The sequence below is a fragment of the Lycium ferocissimum genome, chromosome 9 (genome assembly GCF_029784015.1).
Source record: "Lycium ferocissimum isolate CSIRO_LF1 chromosome 9, AGI_CSIRO_Lferr_CH_V1, whole genome shotgun sequence".
Classification (NCBI taxonomy): domain Eukaryota; kingdom Viridiplantae; phylum Streptophyta; class Magnoliopsida; order Solanales; family Solanaceae; genus Lycium; species Lycium ferocissimum.
The window spans coordinates 41,401,058-41,415,519 of record NC_081350.1 but is presented as its reverse complement, the minus strand read 5'-3'; positions in this window follow the sequence as shown (position 1 = coordinate 41,415,519).

The window sequence follows — 14,462 nt, the reverse complement described above, 5'->3', positions numbered from 1 at the left end:
ATGAACATGGATATAATTGGCTTAGTAGCCCATGAATTATATAAACATGATTCATGATTGTATTGTAACATGAAGATAGATATATAGTATAACTTGTATGAAAACATGGAAGCATGTAGAAGTTCATGAAAATAAACATAAAAGTTCATATCTTGCATTTAAGAATCCATGGAATGCAAAGTATGGGTTTTCATGGATTACAGACAGATTCTGAATACCAAAAGGGAATATTAAGAATACAATAACAAACTACTAAAGCAAACATGCATGGTATATCCTGGTACATATACTTAGGATTATCATGAACATGTTTAGAACCCTAGTTTTGGACAAAACTTCGTATAATCATGGAGGAACGTGGCGTGGGGAAGAACAATAATGCTCCCACATGTGGATAGAAATCCTACATACCTGTTAATGCCCCAAAAAAAAATTGTAACTAATGGTATGAACTTGGAGAAGAATCCAAAAGCCTTAATCTTGAATCCCTTAGATGGGTGCCGTACCTAGAATGCCAAATTCCAGTGGTTCCGTTTTCTCCCACGTGAGGTACGTCCAAGAAGTACGGCCTGTACATTTTTACGTAAAACGTACTTTTACCGTTCCAAGGAAAATTTTAATCCAACCACTTCCCGTCTTGGTTTCTAAGTCTTGAATCATGAACGTAACTTAGATAGGAGGTACGAGGTGTTACACATATGAAACTCCGGATAAGTAATTCGGTAACTCATTTCCGGAGGCAGAAACTACAAAAGGCCAGGAGAAGCATGCCAATTCATGGTCAAACTTCATTTGAGATGTGACCGTTACAGAAGACCCCAAGTTTCCTCTAGCCTTTATTAGCCTTTATTACCTTTTATTGCAGCATTAATATTGGTTATTAAGGGGGCATGATTCATGAAACTTGTATCCCATAGCTCATGATTCATGGAACTTGTATCCCATAGCTCAAGTATAAATAGAGCTTCTCATTTCATTGTAAAGGACGTCTGAAACGTTATACAACAATACAAAGTATTCATATTATTCTTAGCACTCGCTCTTTTTTGCTTAATACGTTGAGGTTATAGTGATTCACCGCCTGGAGACTCTAGCTCAAAGCTTCTCCAAGACCCAGGCTACATAACTAGCTATGCTTTACTTTCACTTGTCATGTTAATTATTACTTACTATTTTATAATTTTGGTTATGTTGATCCACGTGTCCTTGACCACATACTAAAATTCAACTGTACTGATTTTCCGTGTAAACAATCACAAATTTAAGAAATCAATTTTTTGGAACACATGCAATGTCATGAGATTTTTATGGCTATAAAAATTTATCATTAAATTAAAATGAGAAGTTTAAAGTTAAAGGAAAGCATGTCACATACAATGAAGATGAAGTATAAAATTTTGTTATATGTGTGCAATTTCAGTCTGTAAATGATAAAGAAAAAATTTAAAAAATGATTGATTCAGCAAGAAAAGTACATATGAATACAATATGAACTAGCTAAAAGGGTAAAAAGGAGTACAACACCTTAGTTACTAATCATAGCCCTGAAATAAACATTGATTTATAATCAATAATTTAAGACTTTTGGTACTTCATTAATTTATCAGCGACTACAAAACTTATTACTCATAGCATACACTAGTATTTAAGTTCGTTTAGGGAGTACATTTAGTTGAAGGAAGATGTGATAAAGACAAGAAAAAAAAAAAGTGATATATATATATATATATATATATATATATATATATATATATATATATATACATTTCACTAACTATCAGAGGCTGTGGTGAAAGGGTATGTACTCTTCTATCCTTAATCAGTTGTACCGGATTTAAAATTTGGTATAGAGTCGTCTTTGATAGAGAGCGCTTTACCTCTAAAATGGAACTTCTTGATGTCATCCCGAATTAATCGGCCCCCAAAATAGGTACCAGACATCGGATGGAAACCAACAAATTAAGAAGCAAATTATAAGATGTGATATATATTTCGTTGAGTCTTCCATGCAATAAAATTTGGTGATGTTCAAAGTCTAACTAGCTATAAGAAAGTAGCAAATTTTGTGTTTTAGATAGTCGATTAGTTGAAACAGTCAATCAAATTAAAGTGCATCTCTAGAAAAATTTACTTTAGAGAGTACATTTAGTTGAAGGAAGATGTGATAAAGAAAAGAAAAAAAAAGATGTGCTATATATACATTTCACTAACTATCAGAGGTTGTGGTGAAAGGGTAAGTACTCTTCTATCTTAATCAGTTGTCCCAGATTCAAACTTTGGTATAGAGTCGCATGTGATAGAGAACCCTTTACCCCCAAAATGGAACTTCTTAATGTCATCCCGAATTAATCGGCCCCCAAAATAGATACCAGACATCAGGTGGAAACCAAAAGATTTTTTTTTTTAAGTTGTGATATATATTTCGTTGAGTCTTCCATGCAATACAATTTGGTGATATTCAAAGTCTAACTAGCTATAAGAAGTAGAAATTTTGTGTTTTAGATAGTCGATTAGTTGAAACATTCAATCAAATTAAAGTGCATCTCTAGAAAAATTCAATTGCCTTTGGTACTTCATATATTTATGAAGAGGATAATTACACTTCTGTCCCTCGGTTATGAGCAAATTTTATTTTGGTCCTCATAATATTTGGTGAAGAACATTTAACATTCAAAATTAACTAATAGATGTGTGTTTGGTCCTTATATATGGGAAATATGTGATAGATTATTAGATTATTCTTAAAACTATATAAAAGATTTGGAGATGGTTACATACTTACATTTACAAATGGGAATTAATCATCTCCAAAGGACAGGGAGGTAACTAATTTAAAAGGTTTGATTTCTGAGTACTCTTGTACAATTAAATGTGTGTAATTAGTTACACCCCATGTGGTATTTAAATTCTGTTATAACATGCTTTTAGTTTTGTCCAATTTTTATTTAATTTCTTCATTAATTGCACCACGAGTGTGGCATCGTAGTTTGGTGTTTCGTGGCTAAAATTTGGCCTAAAAAATGTTTCTACATAAAGAAGACAGAAACATAAATTAACTATGGACCCTACTCTTTAATTAGCCTTGCATGTATCCTTGTCATTGATAAATGAATCCTGTTTTTCTTGTTTATAAGAAAGAGATATAATGAATTTGTTATATCTACTATATATTTGGTTCATTTATGAAATTAAGAGTGGAAATGAAATGCTTCTTTTCCCTATAACATTCCAAAATACATGCTTTTATCAATAAAAAATGAAAAAGGGTTAAATTTGCCCTTATATTATTTGAAACTGCTCAATCTTGTTTTTGCTAATCTTGACAACTAATGGAACTCCAACTGGGGGATGATTATTTTAAACCATAATCAAAAGTTGAGGGTTAAATTTGGTCCTTTTTCTCATACAATTTGGACGTGTGAAATTTTTTCTTTTCACGCTAGAGCTTCGTTAACGAGAAAGACAATTACGAAATGATTTGCTGATAACAAGAATAAAAATGGACTAAAAATATAATGAATGGTAAGATGGAGTAATTTTGAATAACCAAACCGACCTTCCTTGTGAAGCATATGACGGAGGACGGACTAATGGTCAGGGTAGATGTAGGAGTCGATGGACTAACAAGCTTAATTCCTAAAAGCTCTGCATATGACACCTCAGGAAATTCCATATTAGAAAGGGAGAGAAAAGTGAAGTCCTATATATTTAATACAAAACACCAGTTAATATGGTAGCTCTTGCTTTTGGGCTCGACGTGACATATATAGCTTGAGGGACAGATCACTGAGGTCTGTTGGGGCAAAGCAAATGATACATGTCATGTGCTTAGATTGTGATAAATATGGTATTAGAGCCGGAGTTCCACTGTACAATGAGGGTGCAAATCTTAGTAAGGACGCTGAGTCCCTATGAGAGTACTGTCTATGCAATGCCCATGCTAGAAAGGGGGCTAATCATTTCGGGTCAAGGAGAAGGACCGACAAGCTTCTCCGTTGGCAAAACTTCCGAAGGAGTACATATGACACCTCAGGCAGATCTCATATCGGAAAGGAACATAAAAATGAATATATATGGTACGCGCCTTTTTGAACTTGATATACATAACATAAGTGACAAGTTCATGAGGTCTATTGTGTCCAGGGCCGTCTCAACAATATTGGAGGCCTAAAGCCAAACTTCAAAAAGAGGCCCTAGCTAACTTTTTTAAAATGAAAGATCGTCATCTATATTTTATTTAAAGTCTACTTTTCTAGCTTTTTGATATACGAAGTCATTAATTATTGTTTTATAATCGATCTGTTCTAACAATTTCTTTTCAATTAATAATATAGCTAATCCATTCAACCTTTCTTGAGACATTGTTGACTTGGATAAGATTTTATCAATTTTAATTCTGAAAAACATCTTACAGTTGAGGCGACAATTTATATAAAAAATACTTCTTTAAGGAAAATATGGGGCTCCAAAAAAAAATAAGGCCCCAAGCGATTGGTTTATTGGCCTTATGGTCGAGTCACCCCTGATTGTGTCGAAGCCGACAATTTACGTACCATAGAGTAATATCAACTAAGAAGAAAGACTTCGTACGTTGTTTGTTAAGCAGCATATCAAGTTCTTTGGAACAGTCAACTTCACAAACAACAGACAAGAAATTTAACTCTGCTAAACGTACTATACAAAAAGATAAGGCTGCAATTCATTTCTAATTGTAGGCCTAAGATGACAATTTTTTCCAACTTTTTTCTACTTACTAGATGGTGATGCCCATGTGAAGGCCTAATATGAGCTAACGACAAACGTAATATTAGTATGACAATATTTTCGTTCGAAGAAGTATGTACAGAAAATTATTTGGTTTTATTTCATCTCAAAGTTGTTGTTGCGTCGAAATCTTTACATTCTATTGGTCCTGACAAAAACTTTAGTAGTATAATTTAATAAAGTAACATAACTTATTATTTTTTAATTATGAGAATATTCATTTCTTAAGTTGTAAAGTACTAAAAATCTAACATTCTATCTTCTTTTACTATCGCTATATAAATTTATTAGGTTTGCAAAGATATATATTTGCTTCTTAGATTGAATTGTATTTTATACAACAACAGTGAGTCATTATACATTATTCTCCTCAAGATCAATCATTTCTTATTTACCATTCACAAATAAAAATTAGAAAGTTCAAATAAGATAATTCAAATGCGTAATTTATCTCGACAGATAACAGAAAACTTGTTAACATGATACAATATTTGCTTCTGTTCTTCTTTCATAATTACAATGATGTATTGTCAATAAATGCTTTTATCATTTATATCAATTTAGTAAAAATATTATCGTGTAGTCTCACATCATAGATGTATTTTCTTTAAAATTTAATTTAAATTCTACTAAAGTTTATGTTATATAGTTACACATCAAATTAATTTTTTGACCTATATATTTTTCTTTTATTTCAAAATTTATTCTTATTAATGTTAATTGGTTATATAATTTATGAAATTGCAATTATTTTATTCATCATTTTGTCAGCTTTTTAAATAAAAATTCGCTTGAATCTTTTTACTTATATTACTAATAAGTTGTATGTTCAAAACACGATTAATATAACACTGTAGTTTGTGCTCCGCATCTAAAACTTTATTATATTAGTGTTTGCTACGAATACAAAGTTTGCAAAAATTTATTAATACTTTTTAAAAGAGAAGTCTTGTTTAAAAAGAAACTATTTTCCCCTCTTTGAGACAAAACAATAGCAATATTTAAGCATCAGTTGATACTTTTGCACATTTTTTTAAGGAAACGTCAATTAGAATTATAATTTGATTAATTTACCTTATTTATTATTTGATCTCCATTTAATATTATTTTTTCTTTTACGACATTAATCTCTTTTCACATTTATTAGAGTAAGAATAAAAATGAAAAAGTAATTAAATTCTATCTTATTTTAAAATATAAATATTTTAAGTTATATTTATTTTAGTAAACATAACAAATAAATGACATGGCGAAATATCAAATATAACAGTTAAATATCTAGATTAGATCTCAGGCTAATATAAGAAAAGAAAGGAAATTGTATGGTTTGACTACTTAATCTTTTGAAGAAAAGCAATAATATGGGGTTCATGTTTCTTACTGTACAATGATTTCATTTGCTCCCACTAATGAATTGATACGCATGTGTGATGAATCCACCATTATTGACTTAATGGGGATACTTTGGGAATTACATGGATATTGTTTGATTTTTTAATATGGGGTCCACTTTTTAATTTTTAATTTTTTATTTTAATTTTTATTTTTTTACATGAGTAGGAGGTGGACGACGATACCACCTCCAAACTCATGCTTCTATATAAGTTACTAGATGATGAAAGCCCGTGCTAGCACGGGCCCAGCACAAAAATAGTACCACACTTTTTGTTTAGTCTGTCTAAAAAAGAATGATATATTTTTATGTTTAGAAATCATTTAACTTGAAACTTCCCCTTTTACCTTTAATGAAATGATTTTAATCCACACAAATATCTATGACATATTTTAGACCACAAGTTTCAAAGATCTTTTCTTTCTTTTTTAAACTTCGTGCTTCAAACTATGTCACATAAATTAGGACAGAGAGAGTACCTTTTAGTAATATAATTATGGAACTCTTATTATAGAAAGTATTATCATTTAATTAATTAAAAATATCAATAAATTATTTTACTTAGTCCGCTTCTCCCATATATGACTTTCCTGATTTGGTTCTCCAAGTGAAAGATTTGAAATACACCTTCTCTTACCGAGTTTCATGCCATCATCTCTTTCTTCTCAACAACACCGAAAAGCGCTTTCATGTGTCGGCAAGATTGTAGTCTTAAATTTTTAAGTATAGACCAACTTCATCATTTTAAGAAAATATGTGTATACGTTTCTTGACCGTTTATATTTCGTCTTCTTGATGTTATTCCTCATTATTTGTGTGAGACGTATGTATCTAAACTTATACGCAAAGGTATAAGTTTTAAATCTTTTGGTTTTATGACTTCTTTCATGTGGTTTTTGTGTTCAATTTAAATCGTTATTTCTTTTTTTCCCGAATTTCTCTTCTTTAAATTTTCTCTAAGTGTACCTTTACCATTATTCATTTAAACGAGCTATTATCATTATTTAAATGTCTATTTTTTTTTTGTTGCTACTATTATAGTCTCCTCTTTTTAACGTTTCTCTTCTTTAAATTTTCCCCACCCTATTATTATTATTTTTTTGCAATAGTCTCTTACTTATTCACGTAGACCCCACCTTATCTTTTTTTTTTTTTGCAATTGTCTCATAATTCTTCACGTGGCCCCACCTTTTTTTATTTTTTATTTTTTTTATTTTTATATTTCTACTATTATGGAAGAGTGGGCTCCACCTTAATTTTTTTTATTTCTACTATTATAGAAAAGTGGGTCCCATCTTATTTTTTAAAAAAAGTTTACTATTCTAGAAGAGTGGGTGGACGACGATCCAACCCACTCTCCTAATATAGTAGAAAAATTATTCTGGCTTTCGTATTCATAGATGTGGTTTAGTTCTAGGACCATAATTTCAGTACACAAAGCTGATAACATTATTTTAGGGAAAATATCCTAATCTTTTCCGGTGCTTGTTGAAATTGTTCAATTTTCCCCAATGTTCATATTTTGGTCCATGCGTACTCTTGCCATTAGTAAAACCTTCTTATTGTTGCCCTTGCTATTAGTGGAGCTCCAACGTAAAATGGATGAATTACATGTGCCTAAAATTTTCGAGAAAAAAGTTCCATTTCCCCCTAAACTCCTGAGTATAATTTGAAATTATTTTCTGGAGCTCCGTTAAGGGTCAATTACAAAAATATAAGAGTTTCTCCTAATAGTAAGAGTAACATTATACCAAATATTTGATGGAGATCCAAATAAACATTTTCAAATAATACAGAATCAAATATGAACCTTTTACTACAGTTGCCACTCTGCTTAGGTTAATTAAGCAACTAGTTGGAATCTAGTCCAAATCTTCGAATACTGAAAAAGTTGTCCACTTACTCATAAAAAGTTAATCAAGAGAATATTTCTATGCCCTAAATGAAAAAAAATGGGTAATAGTCATTTATCTTGATAACTATATGTGTCTACCAAGTTCTTATTTAACAAATTAAATGTCACCTGAAAAAAAAATTTATACATAAGATTTTACCCTTATTACCATGTATCTATAGCCCTACTAATATCATGAAACGTTTAAGAAAGACAAACTTTAAAAGTCTTTTTTTTTTCTTTTCAAGATTTCGCGTACTCCGGTCAAAGGCTGCCCTATAAAATGAAACAAGGGGAGTAATTTAAATGCACATATACATTTGTTAGATATTTTTACGTCTAAGGAGACTTTTAATGTGGCCTACACATAGGTAATTCAATTAACATGAATAATAATATTTGGTAGCATAAAATATATATCCGATGGTTTCCTTCATGGAAGGAAACAATTATCTGAGTCCCTAGGACAACAGGTTTAAGATTTTAATTGACAGATATACGCCAGAAGGCTCTTAACATTTTCTGTCAAGTTTTCTTAAGATTACGAGCTAATGATAGATCAAATGTTATTTAATTTCGACTCTTACTTGCGTAATAATGATTGAATATGCGTTTCTAATTTATTTTAAGCTGCAATAATTCCGTGTACGTGTGATCTTAATTTTAACAATATTAGCGAAGTCCCGAGATTTTCTATGGCACTCTAAGAATTCCAACAACCACAAAGACTTAGAAAATAAATATAGCTGTATAAATTCATTAAGTGATGGGTAAATATCAAGTCCAGACAGTTGAGGGACCTAGTTGTCAGATTACTATTCATTATTAATTGTGGCAACTATTTAATAAAGTTTATTGTAACCGCAGATAGATGGGGAAGGGCGAATCAAAGGTCATTTACATGCATGCAATTAATTAAAGAGAAAATGACTGGCTGCATTGCTTTTTGAATTTTTCAACTTTCAAGTACATACTACTTCCTCCGTTTCAATTTATATGAAGCTCATTTAAGCGCGTAACATTTAAGAAAAAGGGAAGGCATTTTGAAATTTATGATTCAAAATAAGCCTTAAAAATTTGTGTGATTATAAATTATTCATAAAATAAATTTGTTTCCAACTTGGAAAGAATGCATTCATTTTCTTTACGGATTAAAAAAATAAATTCAAACAAATTGAACCAGAGGGAGTATGTAACACCCTTCAGCCGCCTACCAAACAGTTCCTTGAAAAAGGGGTCCCTTGTGGAAAGAAAGAAAGAAAACCATATATTTTCTTCTATTGCTTGAATTGGTGACCACTCTAAAACCAAAAGTTTGTTCTTTCTTCAAATTTTTAATGTTAGATTTATGACATAATATATAAAAACGGCCCTTGACTTGGTATCGGTTAAGTATGCCTCAATTTTGGGTGTGCGTGAGTGGCCTCAGCTTGTATAAAGTTGAACACGTAAACAATCTTTTGACATACGACACAACTTTTGGAGGTGTACTTTATACAAGTTGAGATGTGTAGATGATCATTTTGTAAGTTAGAGTGTTCAACTGACAAAGTGGACACAAGTTGAGGTGCCTATTTGTGCACACCCAAAGTTGGAGGGCATACTTTGTGGTGAGGCCAAGGCGAGGGCGCATTTATGTATCATGCCTAGATTTATTGAGAGAACACTTATAGTCTCTTACCTGATATATCAGGGCGGAGCTAGAGGGCGCAACTGGATCCCTTTTAGAAAAATTATATTGTATTATAAAGTCAAAATTATTTATAGTAAATATTGAATTTCATTGACTTCTTGTTAAAATAGCGTCCACTAGACACTATTTGGTTGTCTTTGAAAACACGAGTTAATGGTCAAAAATTCACTTGAACTATCACTTTTTCGTGAGTTTCACGCCCAAACTATCAATTGTTTTCCTACCTGATAGGGTTAAGGTTTTTCAGGTAGGAAAAGGAAACACTGATAGTTGAGGTGTGTTTTAATACATAGATATTGATAGTTCATGTAGAAAAAGGGAACAACTGATAGTTGGGGTGTGAAACTCGCGAAAAAACGATAGTTCAGGTGTGTAATGTCCAATAAAATTTAGTTTATATACTATCTAGAAAAGAAATAGTAATCCTTTTTTATGTTGTGTCCAATAAAATTTAGTTTATAATAGTATCTAGTATTGGATCAACAGCCGCTGAAAACAAAGTAGGCTTCGTTTTTATAATGGACTGGACATAACAAAAGGAGGAGTTTTTCTTTTTGCATACCAAAAAAAAGATTCTTTTTTATGTTATATCCAATCAAAAAACAAAGCCTACTTTGTTTTGAGCAACTGGTAATCCAATACTATATACGTATATATTAAACAGTGTTTTTACATCATATAGAGCTTTGTTTAGCAAGAAATTAGCGCAAAAAGTTAAAGTTCATACTTAAATGATAGCGAACGACAAGCTATATATGTTAGAAGATCATTGTGAACGAGGTTAGGATACTCGTTTCGATATTTATTACTGAAATCATGAGAAACCATTAAAGGTCAAGTTTTAAAGCCTTCAAATGGCCTGATTTTGAATTGATTTATGGATAGAATTGAGGCTTGTTATTGAACTAACCCAATATTTTGAGTTAGATTACCACATTCTTTAAGAAGAAATTGCATGGTTTTCCCTTCAAATGGGCTGATTTTGAAATCTTTGCCCTTCAAATGGGGTTGTCTTTAATTTTGTCTTTCGAAATCGAACTTATGCATAGCAGGGCATAAGTTCTTTAAGGGCACGGGCATAACTTATGCGATATTATGAAGCGAAAAAATTGTTTGCATTGAGGGACAAAAATTAAAAACAAGCACAATATAGGACAAAACTGCAAATGACCATTTCACTTGGACAACAGAGTTGAGAAATAAAAGGCTCAAGGCCTAGTTCTATTCAAGATTGGGAATTTTAGGGCCCGTTTGGCCATGAATAATTTTCACTTTTTTTCTGGAATTTCATTCTAGAATCATGTTTGATTATAGAGTTGTTATAATTTTTTTTTGGAATATTCCGGAATTTAAAAAACTCCTGATACCCATTTCCACATTTTTCACTCTAAATATTCACTCAAAAAAATTTAATGTTTTTTCAAGTTGTAATCATGTCCAAACCAAAGGTTTTAAAAGGCAGTTTCAGGGCCCCGGGGAGGGGCATTGGCAAAACACTCCAAGGCTCACATGCAGGGCTTAGTTCATGCTTACACCCTAAGCGCCCGACTGTACGCCCTAAACGCGCATAATGTCCAATGATAATTTGGTAAAATACCAACTTATCTTTTCTTTAATCTTAGATTTTTTTCTAAGTATGAGAAAATAGTGTATTTGATGTCGTTTACTTCCATTTTACAGCTTCTATGTGATTTAGAAGTGATCGGGAAGAAACCAAGTGAAAATGAGCTAAAACGAAGAAAAGGAAAAACTGGCTAGAAGTGCAAAAAATGGCCAGATTTGCAATTTCGAAAATCTGAAATTATGAGGGTTGTTTTTGTCATTTTATTAGTGAGAAAATGGGGGAACTACAAAAGGAAGACAAGGGAGACATTATTCTCATTTTTGGCCACATTTCAAGGCTTTTCAAGCCATCATCAACCACGTTCATCAGAGAAAATAGATTAAGACTTTAATGAAAAATTCCTAACCCTTTCTTCTTTTTTTTTTTTTTTTTTATAACCCTTTCTTCATTCCTTGCTTTACAGGTATTTAAGTAGTATTTCATTCCTTTATTTAATCTTGTTTATGGAAAAAGTTTGGCTTAGGTAACTAAAAAATGGGGTTTGCAACTTTAGTCCCAAACTATTGATGGGCTAAACACCCCTAAACTCGGAAATGGGTTTTATTACACCCCGAGGAGAGTCACTTCCAGTGCAGAAATAAGGCTTATGTGGCCTCCATGTGTAAAATATTAATGCCACATTTCATCCAATGTGTCCTCCACATAGATAAATTGTTTTGAAAAAAAATGTAAAACTGATTTTTTTTTTTATAAAAAATCTAGAACAATGAAATACTTATTTTAAATCTGGAATATTTGATTTAAAAAAAAAAAACTGAAAAACTACAATTTTAATTAAAATATTTGTAAAAAATGGTTTTTTTTTTTTTTTTTATAAAAAATGAAAACTTGATATTTTTAAAAGTGTCAGAAAATCCAGATTTTCATGATTCTTTAAGACTTTAAAAAAGAACTGAAAAATCGATTTTTTTAAAAATGTAGAAAACCCATTTTTTTTTTCAAATAATCCTTGAAAATTAGATTAGTTTTTAAATCTAGAAAAAAATTATCAGTTTTTCACTTTATTCTTAAAAAAATCACCCGCATTTTAAAAAAGGGTTTTTAACCAAAAATTCAATTTTTTCGTTATTTTTTTTAGAAAAATGAGTTTATTTAGTTTTCATTATTAAAAAGTCCAAGTTTTTAAATTAAAAAAAATAAATTTTCCCCCTTTTTTTTTTAAATAACGGGTCTCTCAGTTTTCAAGATTTAAGAAGTTCTAGATTTTTTAATAAAAAATTCAGTCCCAATTTATTTTTTTAAAAAATGGTTTTTCCACATTTTAAAAAAAAATTAGTTTTTTCTGATTTTAAAAATTTATACTTTTTTTATGAATTTTCCAAAATTGATTTTTTTAAAAAAAAAAGTCGACGTGGCACATCACGCGCACATTAACTACATATTTGCCACGTGGTAGCTCGGGGATGAATTAAAACCCTTTTTGCCAAGTTTAGGGGTGTCTTGAAGTGCAGCAATAGTTTGGGGACTAAAGTTGCAATTCGTGCCAAGTTCCGGTGCGTTTTAGTTACTTAAGCCAAAAAGTTTTGGATTGAAACTCTTGTTTTGCTTATGTATTGAATGATTTTTATTTCTAATGAAGTGGGTCTTTGTTTCTTTAATTAATCTTGTTCTTTAATGTTTCTTAAAGGATTAGCTAACCCTATGACTCCCCATTTACTTCGATTTGAGCTCGGAAGAGGAAAATTGAGGTTGAGAAAGATTAATTAACAAGACGCTTTAAACCTCATCTAATAACTTGAGCTAGGAATAGGAAAGTTAACTTGTGATTCAATTGATTGTGCTTAATATCACACTCTAAGACTTGAAAAAGTTTAGTGTGAAATTCATTGATTTGGTTGGAAGACTTTCAATGAGATTTTGAAAATCATTTTCTATTAACATAGACTCGCTCTTACAAAATTGTGAAATATATTGAATCGTTACTTGAGAGTCCCTTGTATTCATGCTTGGCCATTGATTATTTTACCTCCTTTCTAGTTAGTTTTATTTTTGTTAGTTCTAAAACCAAAAACTAAATATTGAAAAAGTGTTTGACTTAGTTTAGTTGGTGATAAATCCTTTTCTTTTTTGATCACCTAGTATATTGTTCCCAGTGGGATTTGACCCCGACTCATAGTTGGGTAAATTGTATTGTATACGACTGTGTACACTTTCTCTTTGAGGAGTGGATTTTGACGTTATCACCCAACGCTCAAGGATCGCCTAATAGTTCTTACACAAATTATATGTTAAATTTCTCAATTAAAATCGTTGACCCTAATAATTCTTTAACAAATGAGAACATCATGGAGTGAATATCACTTAATATTTCTTTTAAAAATACAAAGCCGAATTGTACATTTTCACTTGTCATTGGTCTTTTGTCCTATGTATCAAAATTATCATATTTAATTATTTCGTTATTTGAAAGTAATTTTATTTTTATGGAGTTACATTTTAATTATAATACTGATAAAGTTTATTGATTATTTGCTTATAGGGAGATAAAATAAATAGTATGATAGTAATATTATTTTAAGAAATTGTGGTTATTTCATTGTTTGAAAGTTAGACTTGATTTGCATTTCATAATAGCTTTTATTTCATTGTATTGTTTATACTTGTAAAATTATATTATATATAATTACAAGTTGTAAGTGGCATATAATGGATTGCTTTGATTAGTTTTTTGTGAGGATCACGCGCATGCACGCCCACACACACACATATATAATTTATTCACAGTTTTCTTTTATTTTTATGTAATTTTATCTATTTAAAAATATTTATTGTAATTATAATATTTTATTAAGTATTATAAATTAAATATCCATGGACGGCATACGTAAAAACGTCATTGTACTTTTTATAAAACATCCTTCCAAACACAACTCCATGTTTCAAATACTATTTTTCAATTTTTTTTTCTTTTTTCCAAATACTACTTTTTGTTTTTCGAATTTTACATTTTTTTTAATGTCCAAATGCCCACTTAGAAAGTCATGAATTTACAAGCTTGAATTGAAGCTTGTAACTTTCAGTTGTGAGTCGGGATTGCTTTGAAGGAAGCGAGAAGTTAAGTTGAGCGCGAAAACTTTGAGGTAAGTTGACACAT